At 33.5% G+C, this 22,400-nt stretch overlaps 1 protein-coding gene across 8 annotated transcripts in view; it reads left to right on the plus strand.

Moving 5' to 3' along the window:
- The window catches only part of SMAD9 (SMAD family member 9), a 104,583-nt gene that overhangs the window by 17,990 nt on the left and 64,193 nt on the right, over positions 1-22,400 (plus strand). For 3 of the 8 annotated variants that reach the window (XM_074304895.1, XM_074304887.1, XM_074304890.1), the window contains exon 2: positions 5,361-5,410. The exons of 2 other annotated variants lie outside the window; for them this stretch is intronic. The gene's annotated coding sequence lies outside the window, so the exon portion shown is untranslated. Of the gene's footprint in view, positions 1-5,253; positions 5,452-22,400 lie in introns of those variants that run through there. 3 more of the 8 variants (XM_074304888.1, XM_074304889.1, XM_074304892.1) reach the window with 2 other exon arrangements.

Consider the following 22,400-nt stretch of genomic DNA (forward strand, 5'->3'; position numbering starts at 1 on the left):
AAATCACTTTAGTATCTTTGCCAAGAAAACCCCATAGACTTTGTCACATAGAGTCGGATGTGAGTCAAAAACAACTGAACAATAAAAATAGATTTTAAAGTTGGGGAGTGACATGATAAAGGTAATATTATGATTTGACACAAATATGCAGAATGAATTAGAAGGGAGAAGAAATAGAGGCAAGGGAGATAAGCTGAAAGAATATTCTAAGTGGTCTAGGAGTGAGATAATAAAAACATGAATGAGGATGCTGACTATAAATGGAAGAGATGAAACTGAGAGACATTTTGAAGGAAGAATTGATAAGACTTGATGCCAGATTGGAGATAAGAAATAGCATCAAAGATAACAATAAAGGTTCCAGCATAGAAACTAAAATAATAGTGATGATGCTAAGAAAATTGGGAAGGAGATAGATTTGTGAGGGAGATGATCTATTCAGTTTTGGACAGGATCACTTTGAGGAGACATCAATACATCCAAATGGAGATAATCTGTAACATTTAAAGTGTTTATATATTAGCTAATGAAAGACAAATAAAATGATCCATCTCATAGATTTTTTTTCATCAATGATTATAAAGCATTTTAAATTCTCAGGAAAATTCATTACATAAGCAGAAAGTATCTCATACCCATCCACATAGCAGTAGCTAGGTGGTACAGTGGAGAGGGTGCTGGGCCTGGAATAGCAGAGTTTACATGTTAGCAGTGTGACTTTGGGCAGATCATTTAATGTCTGTCAGTTTCCTCAATTATAAAATGGTGAAAATAATAACACTTATTTCATAGAGTTGTTATAAAATCAAATGAGAATATTTGGTGCCTCACACATAGCAGGTGACAAAAATGTTATGTATTGCTATGAATAGCTTTTATTAAAAGTTCCTCATAGGGTATAATTGAGCCAGTTAGAACCATATAATGAGTTGTTTGTTAAATTTTCAGTATGAACATTTGTATCTCAGAGACTGGCAAAGGCTACAGGTTTAGGACTTGGTTTGTTGATTGTCTAAACTTAAAAAAATAATGGAGAAATTTTTAATGCACAATAAACTTTAAAATGTGTCCTGCTACTCCTTTCCCTCCCCCAAGAGCCAGTTGTTAAACATTTACCAGCATACCTCTGTCTCACTTTGAATTTTTATAAATGATATTTGTGTTAAACAGATTTACATTCTAAAGTGATACGGTTCATAGCTAATATTAAAAAGTTTTTAAAAATAGCTTTTTTTTTTAATGTTGTGGTCTAACTGCTTTCCCTCTGTCCTTAACTGTAACTTCCCTTTCTCACTTGCCTTTGTTGTTTCTTCATTCCCAGCCATTGGCACTTTGGATGTGGTAGTCTCCAGACCATAGATGCCATATGGATGGCAAATGTGTGATGTGAAGCTTCCCTCTCTCTGCCTAGGGAATTAGAGTCTTGGAACAGCAATTAAACTTGGAATGAGTGCATAGGGGCAATTTTGCATTTTCCCCAAGGCCTTAATTTAATGATTAACACCTGGTTTATCCCATAGCTAGGCAATTTTAGCAAAAGTTTACACACTCTGTTTTAAATCATTATCAGGTTTGGAGAATCATCAAATGCATCTAACTCCTGTTTTTCTTAGGTTGTAACACTGATACGTTGGCAAATATCCTTTGTTTCAATCTCATATTATGTTCATTTTGAAAAAACTGGAGAAGAAACCTGTTACTAGCCCTTTGGTTAGTATATTTCTTTATTAATAAGGAGCAGGTGGAACATTGCAATGAAACATCTAGACAGATGGAGTCATATGGCTTAATTTGTAGTGGCAAAATATTATGTAATATTCAATAGCAATTCACAGTTCTGTAAAGATAATGTAATTATTAAATTGTGAAATATATTCATATCTGAGGATCATAGATCTATGTAGAGTTGTAAGAAATATTTTTAATAATTTAATTCATAGCCTATCTCACCTCTAACCTATCATTTTATAGGTAAGGAAATTAAGGTTCAGAGGAATTTGTGACTTACTTAATATCACACAAGTAGTTAATAGAAGATCTGGGATTCTAACTCAGGTCCAAGCTGTGTGCTTTTCCCAGTATTTTCATTGCCTTTTATATTTAGAATAGAAGTATTACTTAATATTTTTAAACATCCTACTCTAAGATCTCATAATAATGTGGAGATGACTTTGCTTCTTGAAAGTTTCATAAAAGCACTAGCCCAAATTATGTTTAAGTCAATTAGGCCTAGTAACAGACTTTATATTTGTCACTTGAGAACTAACTAGCTTAGGGAAGATAATTATTAGAAGATTGATCTCTAAATGATCATTTTTTTTTGGAAGGGAGGACTTCAAACTGCTCATTAACACTGTATAAAAATAAGGAAGGGCTAAAATCTTTGTTGGCCATGGGAACACTCTCATCAATGAAATCGTGTCCTTGAAACATTTAAGTGGCTCATGCATCTTTTAGAGAATAAGATCTCTTTAAATTTTTATGATCATTTGTGTTTTAAAAATCCCACATTAAAAAAGGTAATGAACAGTAAGGGTAATTGCTTAATACATTTATCTTAAATTACATTCCATGTTATTCAGAGTTTTGCTTTTTTCTTTTGTGGATATCACTGGCTTCTTTCCAATAAGCAACAATAGTGGTTTGACTCTTGCTGATGTCACTGCTGAGTTATTTAATTTGACTGAAAGAGATAAATGTGTTTATTTAAAACTCTGTTCAGAACTTTTTAAAGGTCATTATGGCACTTTTACATTGCAGAGTATATTTTCTGATATGATCATAAATTATTAGTCTAGCCCAAGAGTATTTATACACACTAAAAATTGTGGAGACCCTAAGCACAGGCTACTTTTTCTCTCCCTCCAGAGCAAGAACAGAACATTTCACTGTTTTGCATGCTTTTTTCTTCTTATCTAATCATTCCCATAGATTTGATGTTTTCTTTTTCTGTTTTCTTGTACAAAAAAGTACAGTGCTCCAAATAATAACTTCAAAGTGATTTTGAGAGTATAGATAGTCCCTGACTTGTAAATATTTGACTTATGAATAGCATGTGCTATGTCAATATTCTCACCTAAGATGTTATCAGCTCCTCATTGCAGCTTCAAATCTATTGCCTGAAAACATGCTATTGGAGTCCTCTGACCCAAATTCTATTTCAGGAATTGCATCAAGTTCTAGAGCTTATGGCTAGCACATTCCACACAATGTAAACTGAGTTCTCTGGAAACCATAAGAACTGTAAGAAATTCATTGAATTTGAAGATGAAAAGTTGATTAGAGATTATCTAGTCCAACCTCCAGTTCCCTTATGGATTAAATAGACAGGTTATCCAGGAACCTAACCATCTTTTACAATATTGTTTCTGTAGGAAAATGACTTGAGGACTGCTTGTGTTGGACACACATAATTGAAATCTTTTAAGCATGTGTTCCCTCTTTCCCCAATTAACAAATATTTTCCATAATTAAAATTCCAAATAAGGAATTTCTTAAATTGTGAATCTCCCAACTGACTATATAATTATATGTCATTCTTATTTTTCTTTATAGTTTATTCCCTCAATGCTATCCATTCTGACCACAAATGTAAGTGCTCAAATATAGCTTAGAATCACATTGTGATGTAATATTTTGACTTTGGGCTTGAATTCTGTGGAGAAAGGAATTCTGAGATTCATAGCCAAAAGGGAAATCTCTAGACTTTACAGAAATGACTTTGAGGCAGCTGAAAAAGTCTATTTAATAGATACAAATAATACCAGATTAGCATGGTTTTAAAATTATGGTTGTTCAATTGATGTGGGGTAGTCAATTGGTCTGCTGGCTAGTCTTTCATAATACTAATGTTTATAATATGTTAGGTATGCTTTTTCTTATGAGTTAATACTTAGTAAAGTTTTCAAAGTTCTATGCAATGAAGCTATCTTAGTATAAAAATGCTCAATTGTGGCATGATGATTATTGGCCAATCAAAATAAGCACTCATCACTAATGCTAGTCATTTATTCTAGTGTAATCTGTGGAAGAAAATATCACAGGAAAAAACCCAAGTTTTTTTGAAGCCTTAGTAACCATTTTTCTTTATGTCTCATTTTCATTTCCACCCAAATATCTATGTGGAAACATTATGATCTGGCTTATTTAATTCCTCTTAGAGGTATTCAATTTATCTTTTATAGGCATTTGAATTTAAAGCAATTTTATGACAAGGGATATAAGGATTAGAAAAGGGAATGAGTATGAGTAGATCCCCTCTTATGCTGAAGCCTTTATATCTTTCCCTTTTGCAGTGTAGTTATAATCTCTATGAGACTTACAACATAAGTGAAGTCATGAAAACCTGAGTAGACTACTTATCACAGGTCTACAGGTATCACTGGGCTATTTGATAAAGGTTGCTTAGGAACAGCTTAGGCTGGGGACTTGCAAACTCTCAGTGTACCAAAAGAGCTCTGATTTATGGCAAAGTCCGAGCGCTGCTCCCTTGGTCTGAGCTCTGCAAGTTCGTGATCTGAGTTTTGGTCTGACTAAAACAATTGTGAGTTTACCCTTGAATGGACCTCCCGAATTGCTGCTGGATTGAGTCGCTATTAGCCATGGGAAAGCCTTATATTTTCAGAATAACAGAACAGTAGATACTCCTTTAGTCTAGCTTTCTTACCTGTTTATGCTGCTTCATGCTCCGTAGAAGGCTGGGAACAGGTGTCAGATTGTATTGGCTCCTTTCCCAGGGTTACAGACCCACAGCTATTGCTTACTTCTATACTAGTTCCTTAGTCAATACACAATTTAGAACCAATGGACTCTTCTCTCCCAGGTGACCATCCTGAAAAGATGCAAGTTTCCTTCTCACACCTCATTAGATCTATGAACTAGAACTGCAAAGTGAGTGACAGGACTTCCAATTGGTACCTCTTTTAGTCTGCACAAGGTCAGACCATTTTGTACTGGATCTTGACCTCTTTTTGCCCTGGCGTTCAGCTGCAGGCAGGCCCTCATAGTTCCACATAGCCAATCCTGCCTGGATGCCCTTCCATTGTCTTCAGATCTCTGTCTATCTTATGCTGACCTAGATTAGCAAAATTGACTTACTGTGTTTTTTTTTCCTTGAATTTCTCAACCAGGACTAAATCGAATATGTTTTTCTAGCTCTTTATGAAAGAATTGTCTTGAAGAGCTAAGCTGGCCTACTCTATCATCTTGGCTGATCAGTTCAGTAAAAACTTTTGAATGAATTTTTAAAAATATTTATGTGATTTTAAAAATACTAACACTTGACTGTTGTCATAGTAATAATAATGACACATTAACTTTGTAAAACTTGAGGAGTATAAACATTGTTCTTCATTTTACAGATGAGGAATCCGTGCAGAGGTGGAATGACTTCTTCAGGATAACAAAGCAGGCAAATAAGTGTAGAGGCAGAATTCAGATCTGAATCTTTGGGTCAGTGCTCTTACCATTAAATTTTGCTTTCATCTGTCCTACATGATATTATGACAGTATGGTTTAAAATTATTTAGCACAAAACCAATTTTTCAATTTTTTAGGGACTTGGAGGCATAATACTAATTTTGTACCATATGGAACACAGTTATTTGTTTATATGCCATGTACAATTCAAATGCTTCCCAGATTATGTACCTCTTCTATGTCAATGAGATGATTTTATTGCTTAATAATTGTTTTGTCTATCTGCCTCTTTGGAATATCTAGTTGATTCTTTAAAGGCATAGCTATGCCAGTGCTTTTAGCCTGCTTATATTTTTTGGCTTCCTTTTATCTATTGGACAAAATCCGAATTTGTTATCCTATCATTAAATATTTTCCATAATGCATCTATTTTTTTCCATCTGTAAAATGGGAACAATAATGTTTGTATTACCCAGCTTGCAAGTGAAGAAAACCTTTGTATATAGTAATTGATTTTAGAAAAAGAAGTATTATTGCTATTGTTACAATTTATCTCCAAATTTCCTTGGCAAACATCTTTCACTAGTTCCCGACACATATTCTCTGTTCTCACCAGACTGGTTTATCTACTGTTCCTTGAACATTCTTTACACATTCCTAAGTCTGCATCTTAGATAACACCATTCCTTTCTTGTAATCTGGAATGAGCTCCCTTCTGTGTCTATCTTTCTGTCATATCTTCTAAGATGACCAAAAACAACAATAATTTTTCCCTTCTCTAAGCTTCCATGCTATTTGTTATCATTAAAAATTTAGAGATAATATGGTATTTCTTTGTGTTCTCCAACATATTAATTATTAATAGTTTTTAAAACTGTATATCTATACATATAAAATTATATGGAATACCTTAAAATAGATATATAATTACAAATGTAACATATACAATTATATATATGTATATGTACATATACATCTATCTATCTATCTATCTATCTATCTATATCTATCTATCTATCTATCTTGTTTCTTCAGAGAGGCTATTAAATCTTTGAAGACAGGGAATGTATATTCTTTGTTTCTCTCACATATGCTAGTGCCTTTACCTTAAGAAACACTAAAATTTAAATGAATGATTTGGGTAGAAGAAAATTGAGCCAAGATGTCAGAATAAAAAATGATTTAATGGAATGAGGTAATGTTCTTTGTTGGTTTTCTGGAGGTCTTGGAGCAGCCTTCCTTTCACTAGAGTAATCATCACAAGAACAACTAGGTGTTAAAGTCCAAATCCTTTGTTATCTCTTTTATAAGTCTAGTTTCCTTGCTTGGGGACTGGGCTAGCTTCTTAGAGGCCTTCTTGAGACTTGGTTTCAGTGGAGAAGCTAAGAAGGAGAGCCTGCCACCAAGGTGGTGTGAGATGGGATGAATGAATCTGGCTCTGGGTCTCTTCTAAGTTTGTGTCTGGTCCTTCTGAGTCTCTCTCTGAGCCTTTCTGAGTCTGTCTCTGGCTCTTACAGCCCTTGGTCTCAGTGGGGGAAGTGCAGGAGATCAGGCCAGCCACCACGAGGGTGATGAAGATGGAATGAATCTGGCTTTTCTTGGCTCTGAGAGCTTGAGCTCCCATGTTAGTCCTCTTGTCTTCTCTGACTCTGACTCTGGCTGAATTTGTCCCAGCTTATATGTTCTCTTATAATCACATTATCATCGGTGTCCATCTTGTAGAACTATACTAAGTACTAAGTACATGTACTGAACTAGAGAAATATTAATCACCATGCTAAACTAAATAACCATTGTTTTCATCAATTCCAGAGTTTGTACCTTGTAAGAACCCTTGTTTTAAGTACAGAGTTCTGGCCCATAACAGAATGAGGATTCCTAATCTCTACTTTCTAGAAAAACAAAGTTATAGCACTAAAACAATAATGAAAGCCAGAAAAATAGAAATATCAAAGGGAAGCAGTCATCAAAAAAGCACACAAGTAAATAAAAATCAGTACATCAGCAAGCATTAATTAAGCACTTATTTTGTTCCAGACCTTGTGCTAAATACTGAGGAAAAAAAGAGAAAAATGAAATAGTCCCTATCCTAAATAGGCTTTTATTCTAGTGAGTTTACTAATATATGCACATGCATGCATACATACAAACACAAAATATATACAAGGTAATTATGAGAAGTCATTCACAACAGATGTTTGGAAATGCTTCATGTAGAAGGTGGTACTTGAGCTGAGGTGGGACTGATTTAATTGGTATATGGCACTTCCAAAGCAGAAACTCTCTACTATTTCAAGTTGGCATTTTGCAATTGTCTAGGACACTGAAGAATGAAGTGATTTTTTTCCAGGGTCAGACAGCCCTATAAATAAGAAAACAAAGTATGAGCCCAGGTTTTTCTAACTCCAAGTCTAGCTTTCTATTCAGTTACACCATTCTTTCTCTGTAATAACCTTAGACTTCTAAGAGGTAATAGGCACAAAGCAAAGAGCCATTACATAACTCAAATAAATACTTTGGAGAAACTGTATTCAAAAATACTGGAAATGTTTTTTAAAAAAATATTTAAGATACCCTGAGGAATGCCCTCAAATTAATGTAGCATTCAAAGAAATTAAGCAAGAATTAAAATTTTAAGAGAATCACAAAATCATATTTAAAAGAACTTAAAGCAAAACAAAATCAAGTGGGAATTAAAATATTTTTAAAAGAACAGAATAAAAATAAAGAAAATGACAATATGAATAAAACAAGAGAAAGCTTTAAATGGGAAATACAGGAGCAACCAATAACTTATAATACTGGAAATACATATACAGAGTAATTTGAAAATACAAGTTCCCAAAATTCCTGAATTATCAAAACTAAAAGAGACAGGCCTGGGAAAGAAATTTCTACACAGCGGTTTCATGATTATTGCTATCTCAAAGAACTTAGAAAGAAAAAAGAATCAGAATATTATGTTTTAGAAAATTGTGAAATTTTTTTCCCAGAATTGTCAAGTAAACAAACCAACCAAAAAGCAACACAAAAACAACCAACTAAAATTTAGGATTAAAAAACTACAGGGTACCAGAAAAGAAAAATCAAAAATTGAACATACCTAGACAAATCTTAATTAAACCTTAACACTCTATTAATTTAAAAAAAATGTGACTAGTTTCCGGAGGCACAGTAATTACTTATGAAGGAAAAATGATTAGTATCACAGATGACTTTCAAGAAAGACAAGAGAGGATCCCAGAAAATAGAATATAATACAGCATTTACATTGACCATACACCAAAGAAAGTTCAAGATGTTCTATAAAGGTAGAGGAGAGTTACATAAGAAGCAAACAGATTTAGAAAAGTTTACAGAAACATATCCAACTTCAAGAAAGCCTTAAAAAACCAAATCAATCTCTAGTAAAAACACACACCTATATATATATATATATATTCAAAACAATTCATACTCCACAAGTTAAGATAAACCTGTTAATGAAATGTGTGAATTATTAGAATATTATATTGACTAAATAAGAAAGATTTTAAAGAATATTTTGAAGACATAAAAATTAGAGAAAAAAAGGAAGGGAATGGAAGTAAAGAATACACACACTTTCTCACACACTCATTCTAATCATTCTCCAATGAAAACTATGAAAGAATTTCTTTTAGTTGAAGAAAATATAATTAATACTGCTTTGATTCATAAAGTTTCTTTTCCATGTCCCTAAGTTGAGCTCAGGAATTTAGTTCCCTTTGAGTTAAAGTTGTAATTAAAAGAAAAATATTATCTTTCATATTCGTAGCCTCTGGAGTATTTCCAGAACATCTATTTCTTATTTTTAGGCCTCACAAGTTAACTTTTGTATACCATTCCCAAAAGATAAAGTTTGTCCTTGTACACTTGGAATTGTTATTTCTTCCAAGGAGGAAGCAGTAGTTTTGATCCCTTAGCAAAGATTATAAGATGCAAATGGGTCCCCTAAACAAATGGCATTTCTTAATTGACAAGGGCAGTGATTTTTTTTTGTATAGGAAATAGTAATGTTCATGTTTCAACCCTACAACCCATCACTTTTCTCTGTGCCTACCAAGACCATCCCTTCTTTGTTGTATCAATAGAGTCCTTTAATTCAATTGGGGTTGCTGGCTTTATTTAGAGGTTGTCATTCTGACTCATTTGTTACACATGACACTGTTGTTAAATGGATTTTGCTCAGAGCTCTGTGTACCTCAGTTTACCTTTATTAGTTGTATTTGCCACATAATCATGCAAAGAGAAATAGATTTTAAAATAATAGTGGAATATATAAAAGGCATATCTAAAAGCTTACCCTTTATACTTACCCTTTATACTGATATAGATAGGGTAAGTTCAGAATGGATATAGAAGATCAAAGAGATTAACAATAATGCAATAAAACTAGTAACAAATATCAATGCAGTGAGTAAAAGTAGAGAGAGGCCCATCGTGAGTGAAACAAAATTGTTAAAATAATAGATAATATCAAAGGTATTAACTCTGCTGATGATAAATACCAGAACCTAAGGGATATATGCTAAGAGAACCTAGAGGAAATTTCATAGTACTGAATATGTCAATAAGGAAGCACATTAATTAACTTGATAATATTCATGCAAAACATTTGGAAAAGGAACAAAGCAACAAATCAATAAAAAACAAAAATAAGAGATATAATCAGGATCACAGAGGCAACCTAGTGGAAAGAGAGCTGACTTTCAATCCAAGAAGATCTGGGCTCAAGTCCTATTTTTGATACATAATAGCCGTATGACCCTGAGCAATATGAGCAAGACCCTCATAACTCACTCAGTATTCTAAGCAACCTCCAAGACTATATGTGTTGCAGAACTCTAGGATTCAGTGTCTCACTTAAGTGGGATTTAAAAAATTAATCTATCATGGTAATTTTTCAATAATTATGATGTGTCAATTGTTAAAAGTTATGTAAATTCTTAGCATATATATTTCCTGTATTAACACTAAATAATTTTGTACATTTTTTATTTAAATGTGTTGAAATGACTTGCAAATAGTATTAAACAAATATTTCTTCACCTTTTATAAATTTATAAAAAATGAAATGATCTTGGCCTATATTGGTAGGGGGAAGTGGCTTCCTTGGGAGTTCTCTATACTAATGCAATCACAAGTCCAGTTCCTATTTCGTTAATCAATATTAATTACAGTCACTATATTTGAAAATCAAAAAAAAAAAAACAATTGTAATGACTAATCTAAAACCTTTTAAAAACACTAAATTTGATAAATTTAGTTCAATCAGTAAAAGAGATCGAAATGAATTTTTTTAAAAATGGGAAAGATCACAATACAGTCAAAACAAATTAGCAAAGTTGTCAGAAGTTATTATTTATATATATATATATATATATATATATATATATATATATATATATATATATATATATATATATCCAGGCTAATAAGTTCGAGAATCTAAAAGATTCTGACCTCCAGTCTCTCACTTCCAGATCTTTCAGACACCATGAACTGAATTTCCAGAAGACATCTTAAACTTAACATGTCCAAAATTGAGCTCATCATCTTTCCCCAAAGCCCTCTCTCTCTCCTAATTTCGCCATTACCATAAAGAGCAGTACTGAACTAGATAACTAGATGCTATTCTTGTCTCTTCACTCTCTCTCACTCCCCATATTCAATTTGTTGCCAAGTCCTGTAAATTTCACCTTTGCAAAATTTTTCAAACAGATCTCCTTTCCCTCTCTGACATTGCCACCACCCTGGTGCAGACCCACATCATCTCATATCTGAATTTTTGCAGTAACGTGCTGGTGGTCTGCCTTCCCATCTTCTATTCAGCCATCAAAATGATTTTCCTAAAATCCCCAACTATGTTTAACTATGGTCCAACTATATCACTACAACCCACTCTTCAGCCTCCATTCAGTATTCTTAATTGGCTCCCTTTTGCTTCCACTACAACCCACGCCCTTGGCTCTCTTTTGCTTCCAGAATCAATTACAAAATTCTCTGTTAGGTGTTCAAGGACCTTCAAAACCAAGCTCCTTCTTTGCTTTCCAAGCTTGTTATACCTTGTTCCCTTTTATGTACTCTTTGATCCAGTAACTGGCCTCCTTGCTATCCTATGAACAAAATACTCCATCCATCTTTTGGCTCTGGACACTTTATTTGGCTATTTCCTTCCTCATCTCCATTTTCTGGCTTCCTAAAAACTGAAATAATATTCCATCTTCCACAAGAAGCCTTTTCCAATCCCTATTATAATTCTAGTATTTTCCTTCGTTTAATTAGTTCCTATTTATCTTGTACATTGGTTATTGTGCATATTTGTTAGTTTATTGTGGCAGCTGGGTCATACAGTGGATTGAATTCTGGGTCTAGTATCAGGAAGATTGGTTATAAAATCCAGCCTCAGATATTTAATAGCTGTATGATCCTGGTCAAGTTGCTTAATCTGTTTGCTTCAGTTTCATCATTTGTGAAATGAGGGCCATATTAGTATTTACCTACCAGGACTGCTGTGAGAATTATATAGGATAATACTTGCTAAGTACTTAGCACAGCATATCAATTGTCATTGTAGTGGTTAGCATCATCATCATCTCCCCTATTAGGTTATGAGTTCCTTGATATCAGGGATTGTCATTTGCCCTTTTTGTATTCCAGCATTTAGACCAACACCTGGTACATAATAAGTACTTAATAAATGTTTATTGAATACAAATACTAATGCCTTCCCAAGCCCTTGTGTTTGTTTTGAATATTATATGTATATGTGTATATACATATATAATATACATATATATACATATATATGCGTAGAATGTAAGTTTTCTGATGGCAGGAACAATTTACTTTTCTCTTAGTTTCTCCAACCCTTATGATGATAATTGGCTTTTAGAGCATGATTAATATATGCTCGTGGTCACTTTTTAAAAATTATAAAATTGAAAGTGATGTTTTTCTTCTAATTATCTAGTATCTTTCTTTTTTCAGATATCTTGAAAATTTATAACTTGTTGTTTTCAACATGGTGATGCCTTTAGCATCTATTTCTTATCTTTTAGTTGGTTTTGTTCAGTCCTTCCCAACTTCATTTTCCTTCTACATTCTGATATAGCATAGCATAGCTTGAACTACAGGCAGCTAGGTGGTACAATGGATAGAATGTCTGGTTCTTTTCTTACCTATCTGACCATTTATTCTCTGTCTTCTTTGCTGGAACTCCTTCCATATTAGGCTCTTTAACTGTAGTTATTTTTATAGGTTCTTTCTGGGCCGCCTTCTCTTTTCTCTCTATATTGTTTCACTTGGTGATCTTATCAGCTTTAATGGATTTTATTATTATATCTGTGCTGATAATTCTCAAATCTGTCTATCCTGCCCTAATCTTTCTGCTGATTTATAATCTCCCATATCCCACTGCCTTTCAAATATCTCAAATTGAATGTTTAGTAGACACCTTAAGGAGCACCTGAATGATACAGTAAATAGAATGCCAGGCCTATAGTTAGGAGTACTCATCTTCCTGAGTTCAAATCTGGTCTCAATCACTTACTGAGGGTGACCCTGGTCCAGTCACTTAATCCTGTTTGTTTTAGTTTCTTCATCTATAACATGAACTGGAGAAAAAAGGCAAACCACTTCAATATCCTTGCCAACAAGACCCAAAAGGAATCACAAAGAGTCATGATGGGACACAACTCAAACAACTTAACAACCTTGAGATATTAGAATATTGATGACGTGATTTCAAATACGTTTGCTTGTCTCTTGCATTGTTTTCCCATCTGTTTATTGTTCTAGTTTTATCTCTTAAATGCTCTTGAATTGATCTAGCTTAGTTTGGTCCTCTACCAAGCTTTCCACAAATCTACTTTTAGGGGAAAATGATAAGTGACATCACATCACATCACAAAAGAGCTGTAGTAGGTGAGAAAAAACATATATATATGTGTGTCTGTGTGTGTGTATGTGTGTATATATATGTTTTTTCTTACCTATACATATATATATATATATATATATATATATATATATATATATATAAAGTATATATATATATATATATAAGATATAACCTGGGGAGTGCCAAATAAACAATCCAGAGTGCTTAATTCAGAGTAGGGAGAGCAAATATATCCATAGTTCCATATATGCATGTGTCATATCATTGTGGTTGAATTTGTCTCTCCAATGTTGGAGGAGAATGACTTAAAAGAAAGGATTTCGATAGGAACAAATTAAGAAGGGGAATACGCTGAGTGAAAAGAGCAGAACTAGGGGATCATTATACACTTCAACAATGATACTGTATGAGGATGTATTCTGATGGAAGTGTATATCTTCAGCATAGAGAAGAGTTAATCCAATTCCAATTGATCAATGATGGACAGAATCAGCTACACCCAGAGAAGGAACACTGGGAAATAAGTGTAAACTGTGAGCATTGTTTTTTTTTTTTTTTTTTTTTTTTTTTTTGTTTTGTTTTTCTTCCAGATTATTTTTACCTTGCAAATACAATCTTTCCTTTGCAACAACAACAACAAAATTCTGTTCTGCAGAACATATTGTACCTAGGATATACTATAAGATATTTAATATATATGGGAATGCCTGCCATCTAGGGGAGGGGATGGAGGGAAGGAGGGGAAAAACTCGGAACAGAAGGGAGTACAAGGGATAATGTTGTAAAAAAAAATTAACTATGCATATGTACTGTCAAAATGTTATAATTATAAAAATTAATAAAAAAAAGAAGGGGAATAAAGTAGAGTTCGTTAAAAATATATGGAGGCAGAAAACCATACTTTTAATTTAGGGTCTATTTAATTCTTTAGTTGTTTCATATGGATTAATTAATCTTTTCTCTCTAGAGAAGGCAAGAGCCATATTCTGTAGCTTCTTTGCATAATAGATGTTTAGGCAGTGCTGACTAATTATTTTTGTGACATTCCTCGCCCCCTTTTTGGCATTTGTGCATAGGAGGCTATGGTTTCTATTTCTGCTTGTCTTTTCTATAAAGTTACCAGGCTGGTATTTGTTGGTTTTGGGTTTCTCTACTTCTGCCCTGTGATAACATTGTTAATATAGCAATAGATACTATGTGACAGGTGTCTTCTAAGGTTTTGCTCGGCATTATGTGTTCATTGAAAACACTGCCCTTTAAATTACTTATATTTATAAGTTCTTATGATATTTAATTATGCAGTGCCTTAAGAGTTAAAATCTATTTACCAAATAGATCGTATGCATTTTGTGAGAAAATTAGAGTAGATAATTCCTAACTCATTCTTGCTTTTTAATATTTTTGCCATCTTTAAGGTCTGACATAGAATCCTTAGTAGTACTAAGCCTTTACTAACTTCACAACAATACTAATTGTGTTATTTATATTTCTATGACATAAATAATATAAATTTACTCTGTATTATTATTTGAATTTCTATAACTCTTTAATGAGATAAATAGTGCAAGCAACACATTGGTCTGAGTGTAACCCACATCTCCAAAATAAAATGTCTTGAAAAGCTAATATACATACTTGGATAAATGTATGTGTTATATATGTTTATGTTTCTATGCACACATATACATGCCCAAAATAAAACCAATTTTAAGCCACGCTCAGGTTTTATGCAGTTCATATTTGGGAAAAGGAAGGGAATAAATACATTTATGTGGCACCTGCCATGTACTAAGTACACTATGCAAAGTGCTTTTTACAAATATCTCATTTGATCCTCACAAAAACCTTGAGAAGTAGGTGATATTATTATTCCAATTTTACAGTTGAGGAAACTGATATAAACAGAAGATATGTGATTTGCTCAGAGTCACACAGCTAGTGTAGTGTCTGAGAACAAACAAAAAGTCTGAAAACTGACTGGAGTCAGTGTCCTGACTCCAGACCCAGCACTCTTTTCACTGTGCCCCTAAGCTTTAATTTCCTTATCAGAAAAATTACAGAGTTAAGCTAGATGACTTCAGAAGTCTCTTCTACCTCTATCTATATGCTATATTTTATCTCATATACAACCTTTTGGTATTTATAGAAATATCTGGACCTGGCAGAAAGGCCTCTGTTCTGTCACTGAGACAACATGACAGAATTCTCACTGTGATGGAAATCTTTGTTGAGAATTGGTCTTAAAATTTCAAAGCATTTAGTGTTTAGGTAAGACTATTTTTATACAAACAAGTTGCTTTTTTGAGTCAGTTGGGACAAAAGGCAGATCCAAGAGACTAGTGCATAATAAGGACAATTATTTTAATGATCATTTAATGTAATTTATTTTGTTTTTCTTTATTATTTAAGCTTTTGAAATATTCTCTATAGATGCTATCTTTATTCTTATTATAGTAGTCCTATCTGAAAGGATTGTTGGGAGGAAAGAACTTAAGAATAAAAAGTTTATGTTAAAAACTGATCACCACAGCAGAGATTAGCATTTATTATTAGCAATTTGTTTGCTTAAATAATCAGATAAACACTAACTACTAATAGTAATAATCAAAGCATACAGTTCAAATTGAGAAAGAGAGGGAGAAGATAGGATCGTAGTTGAAGAATAAACTTTGGTTTATTTTGCTCCATGAAGACATTGTCTATTTGGGGAGTAGGAGAGGGCAGACAGTAAGAGGAAAATAATTCCATTCTTTGAATCATAGGATTTAGTGATGGTAAAGACTTTAGAAATCATTTAGTTCAACTCTGTCCTTTATAATTGAGAAATTTGAGACCCAGAAAGGCAAGTTGAGTTGCTGAAGACAACTCAGATTGCCTAATTTTATTTTCACCCAGGATCTTGGAATAGCTAGTTATCATTAGGAAAAAAAAAAACCCTGCTATTAAGATGTTAACATAGTGAAACTTGTCTGGAATGCTGCAATTTTATCTTCCCTAATTTAGTTAGTCTCCCCAGTCGAGGTCAGTTCAGATGAGTATCTTTCCATAGTTAAGATTTCTTTTTAGCTTGGCCATAGATGGCAGGATAGGTTGCAAATTTAATCATCCTGTGAGAAAGTGAAAAGTTGGGTTTCCACACAGTATTGCAAGCTTCAAGGTAGTGTAGGATAGGGGGTACCACTGACCAAGAGGTTTTCATAACAAGAGTGGTTAAGGAAAACTTAGATTCCATAGAACAATTAAATGATCAATAATAGCCTTGAGCAAACAATCACTATTGCCCCCTGCTTAACAGGCTGATTGAATACTAAACAATAACAACACATAGGAGGAATTTTCCACCATTTTTGAACATGGGATATATGACGAGGGAGTAGGAAAATGTTTATATATGTTTAGAGGGAAACATATAGTGGGCATATCAGAAAGATTGTAACTCAGAAGGGAATGGACCAATCCTGTCTCTGAAGATAGGGACAGTGGGAAACTAATAAGCATAAAGCTTCTCTCACTTCTGTGCTCAGGACTCCCTCTTCCAAAAGAGGAGGGGAGCCCACTTCTGGCCAGAAATGTTAAGACAGTTCCTTAAGATTATTCTTTAATAAATTTTCCTTGATATCTAATTTTTAGCATCAAGAATGTGTTTTTAACGATTCCAGAAGGCCTACTCTACTTTTTAATTATCATTATTATCACTTTTATTGATTTTATTCTATTTATAGTTAATGTTCTTGGTTTCACTTATGTTAGGTACAATATTCCCTTCTGAAAATGTATAGACCTTATTACCCTGTTTGAACTCAATCTTTTGTTACAGACTGACTTTGGGTTATCAATATCTACTGTAGTATTTTGTTTCTGAATAGAGCTTATCATAACTGGGACCAAAGGATCATTTATAATATTGTGGGGGTAGAAGAGTTACTAGATGCCAAATGGCATGAATAGAGTTGATAAAATCACAGTACAGTAATATTTTCAGAATTCTGTTTCTTGGTCTTTCTAGATTTACCCTCACCAGCTATTTCTAGCTAGTATGTTTTCTGAGGTAGCTTGATGTGATAAAATTAAAACACACAATTACTTAAGACTTTCACAGAAATTTGTTCAGTTCTATAAATATAGGATGGGGAGGGGTAGGGTGTGCTCCAGTTGAAAAACAGTTTCAAATACATTTATCTGACTATGGGTCACCCACAATTCAGGGAAATGCCTAGGTGACTCAACTTTGAATCCTGAGTACTTGAGAAAATAACTGATATCACCTAGTTTTGTTTGAATTTAACATTTCCTCTGAGAAGTTTTGCAAGATCAATTAAAAGTTGCCCAATTTTGCCTTTATTCTTTACTTTTAAGAATCAGAAAAGTTGGAAATAGTTTGATTTGGTTGTTCAGATGTGTCTTTTATGAGTGGATGACCAGTGTTCCTTAGGCAAGGAGTAATTTGGGTCTTAAAAGTTATTATGGATCAGTGATCCTCAAACTTTTTAAATAGGGGGCCAGTTCACTTTCCCTCAGACTATTGGAGGGCTGGACTATAATAAAAACAAAAGCTCACACTTTGTCTCCGCCCCTCAGCCCATTTGCCATAACCTGACAGGCTGCATAAACTCCTCAGTGGGCCACATCTGGCCCTCGGGCCGTAGTTTGAGAACTTTTGAGTAAATTGTCAAATGAGGTAAGAAAATGAGGTAAGTATTGAGAGGAAAAATTTCATTATTAAAAAATACCCCTGAGAGGGGGTGGAGGGAAGGAGGGGAAAAATTCGGAACAGAAGGGAGTACAAGGGATAATGTTATTTAAAAAAAATTACCTATGCATATGTACTGTCAAAAAATGTTATAATTATAAAAATTAATAAAAAAAAGAAAGAAATACCCCTGAGATATTTTAAGTCATGTGGGCAGAGTTTATAGTGCCATACTAGAATTAAACATAAGAAAGAATGACTATTTTCTGACACCATTAGGGAAATGGCCATTAGTCTTATTTGAATAATGGACTTTCTACAGCAGTAAAAGATAAAAAGTCACAAATCATTTGTTATTTATAATGCAGAGTGACATCAGTTGAAGTTAAATGGAAAAATTAAGATGAACATTTCTATGTCCTTTGAGACAGTTGTACTCAATGAAAGAAGTGTCCTATGAAAGCTTATACTAATTATTATAAGCCAAAAGCATCAACAAATACTAAAATGAGAATAGGAGAGAATAGAGAAAGAGGATTGGAGAGGTAATGCTTTTTGGGCAATTTTAAAAGAATTTCTTTGATTTGGGAAGTTATCTTTGATTACTTTGACAGCTAACATGGATCACATTAGCATGTGTTTTCTCTATGTTATATGTCTTTCAGTCTGTAATCCTTAGTTTAGTGAATGCTTTGTGAGCACCTCATAAATGTTAATTTTTTATTGTATTATATATTTTATTTTATTTTTAATTTTTTTTATTAATTTTTATAATTATAACATTTTCTTTGACAGTACATATGCATAGGTAATTTTTTTTTTACAACATTATCCCTTGTACTCCCTTCTGTTCCGAGTTTTTCCCCTCCTTCCCTCCACCTCCACTCCTAGATGGCAGGCATTCCCATACATATTAAATATCTTATAGTATATCCTAGGTACAATATATATGTGCAGAACCGAATTTTGTTGTTGTTGTTGTTGCAAAGGAATTATTGTATTCGGAAGGTAAAAATAATCTGGGAAGAGAAACAAAACAAAACAAAACAAAAAAACAATGCTCACAGCTTACACTCATTTCCCAGTGTTCCTTCTCTGGGTGTAGCTGATTCTGCCCATCATTGATTAATTGGAATTGGATTAGCTCTTCTCTATGTTGAAAATATCCACTTCCATCAGAATACAATCTTCATATAGTATCATTGTTGAAGTGTATAATGATCCCCTAGTTCTGCTTGTTTCACTCAGCATCAGTTGATGTAAGTCTCTCCAAGCCTCTCTGTATTCCTCCTGTTGCTCATTTCTTACAGAATAATACTATTCCATAACATTCATATACCATAATTTACCCAACCATTCTCCAATTGATGGACATCCGTTCATTTTCCAGTTTCTAGCCACTATGAAAAGGGCTGCCACAAACATCATAAATGTTAATTATGAATTTCAATACCTTCTGGAATGCCTCTAGCTTGAGGGAATTCTACTAGCTCTCATTAGTATTGTAGAGGGTCGGAACTCTGGAGAAGTATACTTGCAACAAGGTGTTAACTCAGTGGAATTGATGAGATAATGGTTCTCTAGTTCACATATATCTAGTATGACATAATGATATGATCAGTCTAATTTGATATAATGATATAATCATTCTAGTTGGCATATATTCAGTATGCTGTAATGATGTAATTGTAATAGGGTATTTAAGGGCTGAGAGAAATGGGGACAGAGTCAGTCAGTCAGAGTGAACAGACTGTGAAAGAGACAATAAAGACTTTAGACTCTTATTCCTCCTCATGGTGACTATCCTACTGAGACCACGCCAGTCCAGAGGACCTCCAGAAAGCTAGCCTGGACACTACAACTGTGACTCAAAGAAGCTTATAATTCTGAATATGCAATAATCACAACAGATATTTCTAGCATTTTGTGATTTCAAAATGTGGTGTTTTTTTTTCAAGACAGTTCTATTAAAGTGAATGGTGCCAATGTTATTCCCATTTTATGAAAGAAAACTGTTTTCCAGAAATTGAGTAAGGCTCACTATCTTACACCATCTTATGTCCTGTAAAGGCTTTGGATCCAGAAATCAATTAGGTCATGTAACTCCAGTGCTCTTTTTTCACCATATTGTGTTGCCTTTCTTTGGGCCTTAGACTAGAAGTTATCTAGTCTAACTTTAAATAAGGATATCTTCTAAAATATCTTCACTAAATAGTCATTCAGTGTCTTGGGGGACATATCTAGTGCTAGAGAACTTGCTACCTACTAAGTACCCCCATTTTATTTTTGGAGAACTCTTAATTATTAGACAATTCTTCTTAACATGGAAAAAATTCAGTATCCTGGTGATTTATTTCTATTCTATTTCTACTCTTGGGGTCAAGGAGAGTAAATCTTTTCATTTTCACAATATGATGTAGTTAAGACCTCTTCTCTAGGTTATATGCTTCAGTTTCTTCAATTGATCCTTGTGTGACATGGTTTCAAATCTGAAAATTATCTTGGGAAATGTAAGGGAATTTCAAGAGGAGGAGTGCTTATTATAATTGGGGAACTTCAGGAAAGACCTTATGTAAGGACTAGGACCTAGAAATGATCTTAATCTTTTCAGGATGTGTTTCAACTTGTCATTGTCCTTCCTAAAATAGAACATCTCTAACTAGACACTTTACTCCATATATGAATTTACCAGTAGCAAACAAAGTGGGATTATAACCAGAACTCTTCTACTTAAATTTCGGCTTCTTTAAGAAACCTTTTCTGACCCCCCCCCCCTAATTCTAGTGCCCTTTCTCTATAAAGTATCTCTATTCATATACATTTAAATGTCTATATCTTGCTTGCACATAGTTGTTTGCAAGTTGTATCCCCCATTTTAGAGGCAGCTAAGTGGTATAGCGGGTAAAGCACTGGACATGAAGACTCATCTTCCTGAGTACAAATGTGATCGCAAACATTATCTGTGTGACCCTGAAGCAAACTTAATGCTATTTGCCTCAGTTTCTCCAGCTGTAAAATGAGCCGGGAAAGGAAATGGCAAACCACATTGGTATCTTTGCCAAGAAAACCCCCAAGTGGGGTTACAAAGAGTCAGCTACAGCTAATACAACTGAACAACTCCTCCATTAGACTGTGAACCCCTTGAGAATAGAGACTGTTTTTTTGCTTTTCTTTGTATCTCCAGAGATTAGCACAGTGCCTGGCATATAGAATATACTTAAAGGATAGTTGATTGAATGACTGGATTCCTTAAACATCCTACTGGAAGTACTGTTTCAGTAAGCCTACATTTGATTCATCTGTCTTCCACAGCCTCTTTGTGACCCTGGACAAGTGATTTAATGTCTGTCTTCCTCCTGTATACAATGGAGATAATAATAGCATCTACTTATTGTTGTGATGATAAAAACGAAAATATTTAAATGCTTTGCACATCTTAAATCACTGTGTAAATGTTGTTGTTGTTATATATAAGCTTTAAAAGGCGCCAACTGTGTCCTGAAGTGCCACATTCTCCCTACTGTACTGACCATAAGGACTCCTTGGTTGTTTTACATTTATTTAAACCAACTTGTCATCCTTTATATGTGGAAGAATGAAATAGCTAGATAGTTAACTACAAAAACATTTTTAAAGATTCATTTAAAAATAAAAAGAAATATTCTTTTCCCACGTTTGAGCTAAACTGTTCTTCGTGTGTATCATCTGATATTTAGACTAATAGAGCTTATCTGCTGTCTAAAAGATACACTGGGAACATTTTTAAAAATGACTCATTGACTAAAAGTTGTAATTTAATACTATAGTACTCACAAAAAAGTTGGAACACTTGTAAAATTCTTTAAAGTTTTTAAAAAGTGTTTTGGGTTCTGATGGGCAAAAGTTTTGTAAGATAAGACTAACAGAAACTAACTTAATTTGTTACACAGTTAAACAATTGTATCCTTCAGCACCCAACGAAAATCATAAAATTATAAGATTGGCATGATACATTTTTAAGTTGGTAACATCCATGTAAACTAGAAATACAAGTAATTTATATCCAGCAAATGTGCTAGATTATTTCTAGCCAGATAGCTGGTTATTTCTTCTTCAGCTACAAAGTTTTTAAATGGTCATTTATCTATGAAATCACACAACAACCATTTATTTTTCCCCTCTTTGGAATATTTCATTTTTATTTTTTAAATTCTCTTTTTATTTAAAACTTAAATAAAAAATAGAAAAAAAATTGCCATGTGCACAGCACAACATTAGGAAAGGATTCAATATATAAAACAATAAATTTCCATACTATACATTGTGTTCAGAGCTGTACATCTTTTCTGTTTCCTTACAGGCTTTCTTTTTTCTCTGCTGTGCACTTTT

Source organism: Sminthopsis crassicaudata, chromosome 3 (assembly GCF_048593235.1).
Source record: "Sminthopsis crassicaudata isolate SCR6 chromosome 3, ASM4859323v1, whole genome shotgun sequence".
NCBI classification, from domain to species: Eukaryota; Metazoa; Chordata; class Mammalia; order Dasyuromorphia; family Dasyuridae; genus Sminthopsis; species Sminthopsis crassicaudata.